Here is a 9,407-nt window from a genome sequence, read left to right on the forward strand (position 1 = left end):
GTTCACAGAAAAGGAGCCTAAAAGCTGAAAGCTCTTCTTCCCCTACTACTTTTAAATACTCTAGGAACCACAAGCAAGCCCACAGTCTGAGAGTTAAGTTCTCTGTTGGGGTAACACAGTACTATGAGGTCTTTAGGATAATATGGAGTTTGATTATTCATGTATGTGATGAGCTGCTAACGAGTATTTTATTTAGTAATGACCCCAACACTGCTGTCGTCTCCGGAGACAAAAGTTTACCTTTTTGGAAGGTGTATGTCCTGTTACATCTGGCATAAAACTAACACCGCGTTTCATGAAATCATACTAAAATTCAAACGTCGTGGTGGTGGTAGTATGATGGATTTTCCAGATTTGATGGAGTTTATAAATTCTGTTTGACTATCTGAAAATCCGGAAGGAGAATGTCTGGCCATCAGATGTGTCCTGAAGCTGAAGAGCTCTTGGGTTATGGAACAAGAAAATGATCTGATGATCTGGTCCCTTAAAAGTCTGAAGTTAAATCAAGATGCTTTGACATGACCTGAAACAGACTGATCATGGTCGAAAGTCATTCAATGTGGCTGAAGCAATTCTGCAAAGAAAACTAGGCCAAAATTGCTCCACAGTGATGTGAAAGATTCATAGCTATTGATCCCAAACGCTATGATAACTGACCAATCATTTTTAGTCATTCAATGCTTTAATAATTAATAATCCAAGGAAGAAGTGTTTTACTGGTGAATGCTCAAGGTGGATAAACGAACATGTCCCTCCCTGAGCCTGGTTCTGCAGGTTTTTTCCGTCCCATTGTTGCCAAGTGCTGACTCAAAGGGGTTGTTTAATTGTTGGGGTTTTCTCCATATTTTTGTACAGTTGTTACCTTACAATATAAAGCACCTTGAGGCAACTATTGTTGTGATTTGGTACTATATACTAGAGATGGCACGATACCACTTTTTTATGTCCGATACCGATACCGATATCATAAATTTGGATATCTGCCGATACCGATATGAATCCGATATAGTGTTTTTTAATCAACAAAACTGTTTTTTAAAATATCTTGCTGCATTTTGCAAGTCTGCAAGTTCATACTCAAGTTTAAAACAACAACTACACTAAAGCTATTCTGTTATACCTGTATACAAAAAAAATATTTCATAGTTCAGCAATACTGATCAATCTAATAAACTTAGACCTATACCATCCTCCCTATTCTGGTATTTTAAAGAGTACTTAGCGTAAATATTAAGCAACCTAACTAATAGGGTTCCAACTCCCAGCAACAACAAAAATAAATAAATAAAAAATAGGGAACCACCCCTCACGCGCCACCTCATGATGCTTAATCGACGTAATCAACCTTAATTTGATGCAGTGTGAAAAAAAATGCACAGAAATCAATTATTTTTCAAGAAATATTAAATAGATTCAACATCTTTCTTCAACAAAATTGCAGACTGCACAGATGGTACCTTCCCAAAGGAAAAAGTACTATAGCTTACTAGGGTATATATATTAGACTTAATAGTTACTATATACAGTAATTGACTTCTATTCATTTTACATCAAATTAAAACTTTGTGTGTCAGATAATTATTTATTAAAAGCTCGACATTTTAAATGAGAATAAGAAAGAAAAGTATGTCTTTGTGCCCCCTTTTCCCAGTTAATGCCCTATCGGCCCCCCTGGCTAAACTTTGCTAGATCCGCCCCTGCACAGTTACCAGCGTCAGCTACGTAGAAAAAGATCCTGGTGTAGAAAGTAATATTAAATAAATTCTAACAACAGCTTATCAAGCTTAAACGTGCTGCTGTTGTTCAGCCGCTGGTTTCCTCTTTCTGGTGCAAAGTGGGCCAAAAACAAACAAGAGACACGGACTCGTGACAGAAAAGCCGATCAGCTGATCATTTAAGCAGTTTCACGATTGAAGTAGCAGCCGGAGAGCGAGAGGCAGTCGCTCGTTAAGCTTAACGCAGGAATGCTTTACAAACATTCAGAGATGGACTTACACACTTGCTTTACTTCTCTCGGGGATAACTTTGTCGGAGATGAAATGCCAGGTTGCTAGCGAAGCTTCAAATGCTATCCAGACCACAGGTCCCGCATGCCACAGCCGCTCTATCACGTGATGCATACTGCTCCGACTGCTAACGTTCTGAGGTGAGTTACGGCGTGTTGCAAGTTTTGTGAGGTGCTTTCGTGATATTTAATGGATCGGATTACATTTTTTATTTTTCTCCGATATCCGATCCAGTCATTTAGGTCAGTATCGGACCGATACCGATACGTAATATCGGATCGGTCCATCTCTACATATACACCGCATTCCAAATTATTATGCAAATGATATTTCTCTTGGATTTTCCTAAACAGTCGATGCAAGTAACAGAACAATTTTCGAGTCATCAGCTATTAGTTTTATTAGTATAATTTGAACGTTACTGAACAACCCTCCCAATGAAAACATACTGTTTTTTAAAAATAAAAAAACTTAAAATGCACTGTTTCGAATTATTAGGCACAACAGAGTTCCAAAATATTTCATAGGTTGTAAAGAACTGAAAATGGTTATTTGTTGAATTTGCAGCATTAGGAGATCATATTTACTGAAATCAAAAGCTATTTCAATCAAAAAGATCTTAACAGGTCATGTTACGTATTAACATAGGACCTCTTATTTGATAGCAGTTTCACAATTCTTGCATCCATGTAACTTTTTGGAGAGTTATTGCTTGAATGTCTGCAGGATGTCAGAATAGCCTCCCAGAGCTGGTTTTTGGATGTTTTGAACTACCGCCACCCTCCTTGGTCTTTTGCTTGAGAATGCTCAAAGGTTCTCAAGCCGGTCTTTTAGTGATGACATGATGAATCCTGCTTCTGGGCCCAAACTACCCTGCGTATAAGGCTTTTGTGGGTTTTTTTTAACATGTTTTAATGCTTTGTATCTGGTTCTATTTATTCCAACCCGTTCTCACTCCCAAAGCGTAACATTTTACGCTAGGTGACAAATCGTCACCATATTACGTTTTCGGCTACCCACCACGTTCCTAAATGACGACCTCGGAAAAAAGAGGAAATATGAGAACCGTCTGGACTGAATCTACACATGTTCGCTCTTTTTCTTCAAATCGCTTAGAAACACGCTATTTAACATCATTAAAGTCCTGGTTAAGGTCCGGAATAAGGTTATGGTCAGGGCTAGGGATAAGGTTAGGTTTAGGGCTTTAATACAGGGCTGGAACGTCTACTACCGCAGGAGCGTCATTGCACTGGATTCCATCCATAACCCGCCGCGTACCATAAGAACGCCGAAGGTCTCCTTTCGCGTTCCTCAGGAACGCCGCGGGACGTGACAAAACGTCGACATGTTACGCCTCGGTAGTGAGAACGCTCTGTTTATTCTCAAAAAGCCCCTAAAAACAGTCAGTGATCACTGTCACCCTCTCGGTTTTTATTACCGCTATTCATTTTAAAGCTCAGTTTTTAAAACCTTACGATGGAACTACAGTCCAGCCCATTCAGCAGTATATTGATGACTAACCTCGAATTGTGGATGAATTATCTCAGTTGTTCTCCTGACTGAAGTTTGGTCCATTTACAGCATCCTGCCATGCGATTGCATTTGTCCCTGACCATCCAGAATACTCACGGCAACTTTTATCGAGTGGAAAGAAGTTAGCGTTCATCCTCCACCCTTCACTGTTAATATTATGCTAACGTAGCTGTGTTGCTAGCGATCACATAGCACATCGTTATATCAGCTAGCCAAACTAAAGTAACCCTACAAACGTCACTGCTGTTTACTTTCCTGTCTTCATTTATGTTGGAAGTGATAGCAGAGCTGTATGTCTTAATTTGTTTCAGAAATCTCTCAGTCAGGACAGGCTATATTATATTTAGATGGAAACTAGCGAGCTAACTCTTTGCTAACTTCTACTACGTTAAGTTTAATAAATTCCGTTTTCATGGATGCCTGGATGTTTAACTTAATTTTTACACCTGGTAAAGCAGCCACACTGATCATTTTATTACAGATGAAAGAATTTAGATAGTTTTTAACTCTCAGTAATGCCGCAGTGATCGTTTGGCTTATGGACCTGCAGCGGAGTTTGGGCCCAGACACGGTTAATGACGTCAGACTTAAAGACCGGATAGAGGTCAGGGGAGGTCGGGGGCCACACCATGAGTTTCTCTAATTTTATGCCGATAGCAGCCAATGATGCAGAGGTATTCCTTGCAGTATGAGATGGTGCATTGTCAGGCATGAAGATGATTTTGTTGTGGAAAGCATGGTTCTTTTATTTTGTACCATGGAAGAAAGTGGTCAGTCAGGATGTCCACATACTTTGCAGTAGAGCTGGGCGATAGAACGATAACGATATGTATCGCGATATAACTTTTTCTCGATAGAAAAATTAAACTATCGCGATAGACCTCGCCGCTCTTGTCCTCTAAAAAAAAAAAAAAAGAACAGCCAATCCAAATTACGTAGCGCAGAGCCGAACCAATCACAGCCGCAGCATCACGTCACGTGACTTGTTACGTACAGCACAAGTGCCAAGCCACACATGTGTATTTGTTTGGGAAGCAGCCAGCCACCGTACCGCCCGGGTAATGGAGGAAATGAGTGTGCCGACTAGAAAAATCAACCGAGCGTGACCGAAGAGAAAACAGATGATGGTTCCAATGCCGGAGAGATTGTCGAACGGAAGAGCCATAGAAGCTCCGTAGTGTGAAGGTATTTCGGCTATTTCAAGTCTGACAAAAAACAGAGTAGCGCGCACTGTAAATTGTGCCGAAAGCAAGTCTGGAAATACAATAAACTGGTGCATGCGCTACGTCCACACGTACCCGGGTATTTTTGAAAATGCAGATTTTTCCATGCATTTGCACCTTTCGTCCACACGTAAACGGCGTTTTTGGTCACTGAAAACGAAGATTTTTGAAAACTCCGTTTTTGCATTTACGTGTGGACCAGAAAAACGGAGAAAACGCAGCATCAAAGGTGTGCGCACTTTTTGACGTCACACTGTGCGCCACGTTATTGTTTCGGTAAAATGAATTTCTACAATACTGTTGCTGTTAATTCTACTCTGCAGTGTTTAAATGCTTACATATACACACAGTTACTGTCCCTCCACACATACGACTGTTCTGCTTCTATGCCCCAGCTGTCATGGTCCCTGTGCCTCACCAGCTGATTCTGTATTAGGCAACATGTTTTCTCTCTCTCTCTCTCTCCCCCCTGCCGGGGCGATGCTCATTATGGGCTCCCGCCCCTGGCCCACGCACCTGCTGCCTATCGGGATAATCACAAGGCCGATTTAAGACACCAGCACTGTGTCACTCGTCGCTGGATTGTTGAGTTATCAGCGTCAGTCGCTCAGTAGATTGTAAATAAGGATCTGTGAGTTCGTTCCGTCTGTTCGCCTCTAACTATAATCTCTGTGTACAGATCTATCCAGGACCTTTCCCAGCCTGCCTGTCATCCCGTGGACGAGTGAGTGGATGGTGTTTCCCCAGTGTGGGGAGTGAAGAGAGAGAGCCTTTGGAGGGCGTCAGATTCCCGTCTTTTCCCTCACATACCCCGGAGCCCTGGACCCCCCTCCCCCCCCTCCAGCACTTTGTAAATAGCATCACCTGGTGTCGTTGTGTAAATAAAATCTGTAAATCCTGTAAGGAGTCCCGGTCTGCGCCTGAGTCCGTTAACTGAAACCTGACACCAGCTTTGTTTACTTTTTCCCACCGAGGCTTCTAGACTTCTGATTGGCCAACATTTCTGCATGGTTAGGAATCTAGCGCCACCTGCTGCTTTGGCATGTTCATAGCAGCGTTTTCCTTCATTTCTCCCTTTATGTGTGGACGGGATTATTTTTTAAAACGAAAACGGAAAATCTGTGTTTTCAAAAATACCCGTGTACGTGTGGACGTAGCCTCGGTCTCTGACTGGAAGCGCTAATTCGTCATTCGGCTTTTGTCAGACTAAAGTAACTGTTAAAACTGTTTGAAAAGCTCAGCTATACAACAAGGAGAGATTGAGAATTTCCTTTTAGTTCTCAGTTTATTTGATATTGACAAAAGTTAGTCAGTTTTGTCTGTTCTTCTGTAAAACAAACTAAGATTTATTTTTAGAATTAATATTTTGTTTCTAAGTGGAATTGACAATTTAGTCTGTTTTGTTTGTTCTATTTTGAAACTTAAACGCTTTAGCGGCTGCCTTTTGTGTAGTTTGCAATATTTGCCTTTATTTATCTGAAAAAGTCTCATGTTCCTTAAGTACATCTACCCTGTTGAACTTATTATGGGAAATAAATATTTAAATAAAAACAAGCTGCTGATTATTTCACATTTTACTTGTGAGCAACGGCACATTTAAATCTTACAAATATAGTTATTTGGCTTATATCGTGATAGATATCGTTATCGCCTGAAATGAAAAAAACATATTGTGATATGAAAAAATCTTATATCGCCCAGCTCTACTTTGCAGAGGTCACTTTCACACCTTCAGGGACCCTGAAGGGGCCGACCAGCTCTCTCCATGTAATTCCCACCCAAAACATGACTCCACTACCTCTTTGCTGACCTCACATCCTTGTTGGCACATGGTGGCCATCCACCACTCCATCCACATGGACAATATAGGGTTGCACGGCACTCATCAGTGAACAAGACTGATGAAAATTAGTCTTCATGTAGTTCAAGGCCCACTGCAGCCGTTTCTGCTTGTGAGCATGAACCTGTGTGTGCCGTGACTCAGCCACAAATCTCTTGACAGTACAATGATCATGCTTATCACCAGAGGGCAGGGATAGCTCAGTAGGTAGAGTGGTGGCCCCATGATCGGAAGGTCGGGGGTTCAACTCCACTGAATGGCTACCTTGAGGTACCCCTGAGCAAGGTACCGTCCCTACACACTGCTCCCCGGGCGCTGCATTGGTGGCTGCCCACTGCTTCACTGGGTGAATGGGTTAAATGCAGAGGAAATATTTCCCTATGGGGACTAACACATACACATTATTATTATTATTATTAAGTATTTGTGATATATCTAGGGTTTTCATTACTTGTCCAAGGCATTCAACTATTTCACTTTTTCAGCAGCAGAGAGATCCTTTTTCTTTTTCCAAAGATTTTCAGCTCAAGATATTGTTGCATTATTATTCTTTGTAAATAAACGTTTATTCTGAGAATCCTGTGTTTGCGTCCACCAGCTTCACTATCCTTGACAAATGAAGAAAATTTGAAAAAGCACCACAGAGATAATTCAGTATCTCGGTGCTGCCTCACTGGCTAAACAGGATGCTTGGCCTTTCTAAATGAAAATCCTTTGATTAAAAAATACCATAAACACACGTCTCTGACTAGCTTTTTTGTGAGCTACCTACATTTTGAACTTGACTATTTTTTTGCAACTTTCATGATGTTATTTTTAGCTTCTGGCATCCCTTCACATAAGATGTTAAACACTGTGGCTGTTGACAGCTCAAATGGCGACAGGTATGGCCAGTGTTGGGTAAGTTACTTTAAAATAGTAACTTAGTTACATTACTAGTTACTTCTCTCAAAAGTAACTCAGTTACTTCAAGTTACTCGTTACTTTCAAAGTAACTAGTTACTAGAGAAAGTAACTTTGGTTTTACTCAGAATTCTCTTGTTAATGTGTTGCTTCCATAACTTTGCCAGTCTTCTAGCTTGCTTACTTGCCACAAGTGCACTGTGCCACCTACCAATAGAAAGGAAAAGATAATGTGCATATTTCCACGAGAGAAATCCCACGCCTGGACCGTCATTGACTGCTGCCATGATTCTAGCCTACGTCACAGCGTTATGTGCGCCTTTTACATCCAACACAAAAACTGCAGTCGTGGTGCTTTCGATTGTACTCAGAATTCGGAAATTCTGCCTTCTGAATAGGAAGATGTAGGTAACATCAGACTGCAGATGAGCTGCATACAGGGCTGGACTGGGACAGAAAATTGGCCCAGGCATTTTTTTTAAAAAAAATTTATTATCTTTTTTTTTTTTTTTTGTGTCCCGTTTGGATCTTTAGCATCAGAATTGTTGTCTTGAGGCCAAGAAAGATGCCAAGCGGATTTATTTTACCAAGTGGATCATCATGGCCTTGCCATATTGGTCCATTTGATTGACCTTTATTATAATTATGAATTTATTTTATTTTCAGTTGCTACAAACGGGACAGACATGACTGGGGGATAGGACAGGGAGAAAGAATGAAGAGAGGGAGAGAAAGAAAACCAAAGGGGAGAAGAGACGGTGAGAAGGGGGGAAGAAAGAAAAAAAAGAAAGAAAAAAAAAGCAAACAAAAAAAACAAAACACCTGGGTCACCTGTATGGAGAAAAAAAACAGAAGAGAAAGCAAACAACAAAGAGCAACATAATAACATAATAGTTTTGCTAAATAAAAGGATCTGGCTTGCATCAGTCACATGATCACATTTAACCAATGATCGCCCTCGACGGCAGAACGCGCTGGTTACGAGCCGGGAACGAGCTCACAAAGAGCACGCGCATTTTTTGCGCTCCGGAGCTGTAGGAGAAACACAGACTTCCTTCATCCACCTGCTGGCCTCCAACACTTGCTAATGTTACTGAATCTGTGGAAGCTCCGCGATAGCCACCACACGAAGTAACGAGTAACGAGCCTATCTAAATCCCAGTAATGACTAACGCGTTCCTGATTTTGGCATAATAACTAGTTACCGTGCTCGTTACCACAATAATAATGTAGTTACTGTAACGCGTTACTTAATAACACGTTAGTCCCAACACTGGGTATGGCACACTCAAAAGTAAAAAGAATTTATCTAGTAATATTATTATTATAATTGCTGTAACTAAATAATTTGCCATATATGGGATGAATAAAGTATTTGTTATTGTCATCTTCTTCACATCTTTATGATGTTTTTCCACAACTACAGTTAACAGGTGTTTCTAATTAGAAATATAGCCACTAACAACGAACAATTAATTTTTTAAGGATAACTTATATAAAGCTTTTTGATTTTAATATCTTTAGATTTCACACCTTTTTAAAAAGTTAAACATGAATATCTGTTAACTTTATTATTTTTCTATTTTCAATGGGGAAAACAACAACAACAAACAAAACTGAACCACATTGCTGGAAAGTAGGAAACGATAGTCCCTTTCTACGGACCGTACCACGTTACACTTTGAACAAGGGAATTGTCACGTGCACTTTCACCATCGTTACGGACAGAAAGGAAGAAGTAAGATCGCTTCTTTTCGTTTCAAGGAACGATTCTACATTAAGCCATTCAAATTTAAAAGGAAGCAAATATCATGCTGATGTTGGTTCTGACCGGTTCCTTTAAACCTCTCCACCCCCTTTACAGCTGTCGAATGGAAATGGTTCAGCATAAGGAGACTGCCA

The sequence above is a fragment of the Diplotaxodon limnothrissa genome, linkage group LG1, assembly GCF_057381915.1.
Source record: "Diplotaxodon limnothrissa isolate DT_005_m linkage group LG1, D_limnothrissa_male_GT1.1, whole genome shotgun sequence".
Classification (NCBI taxonomy): Eukaryota; Metazoa; Chordata; class Actinopteri; order Cichliformes; family Cichlidae; genus Diplotaxodon; species Diplotaxodon limnothrissa.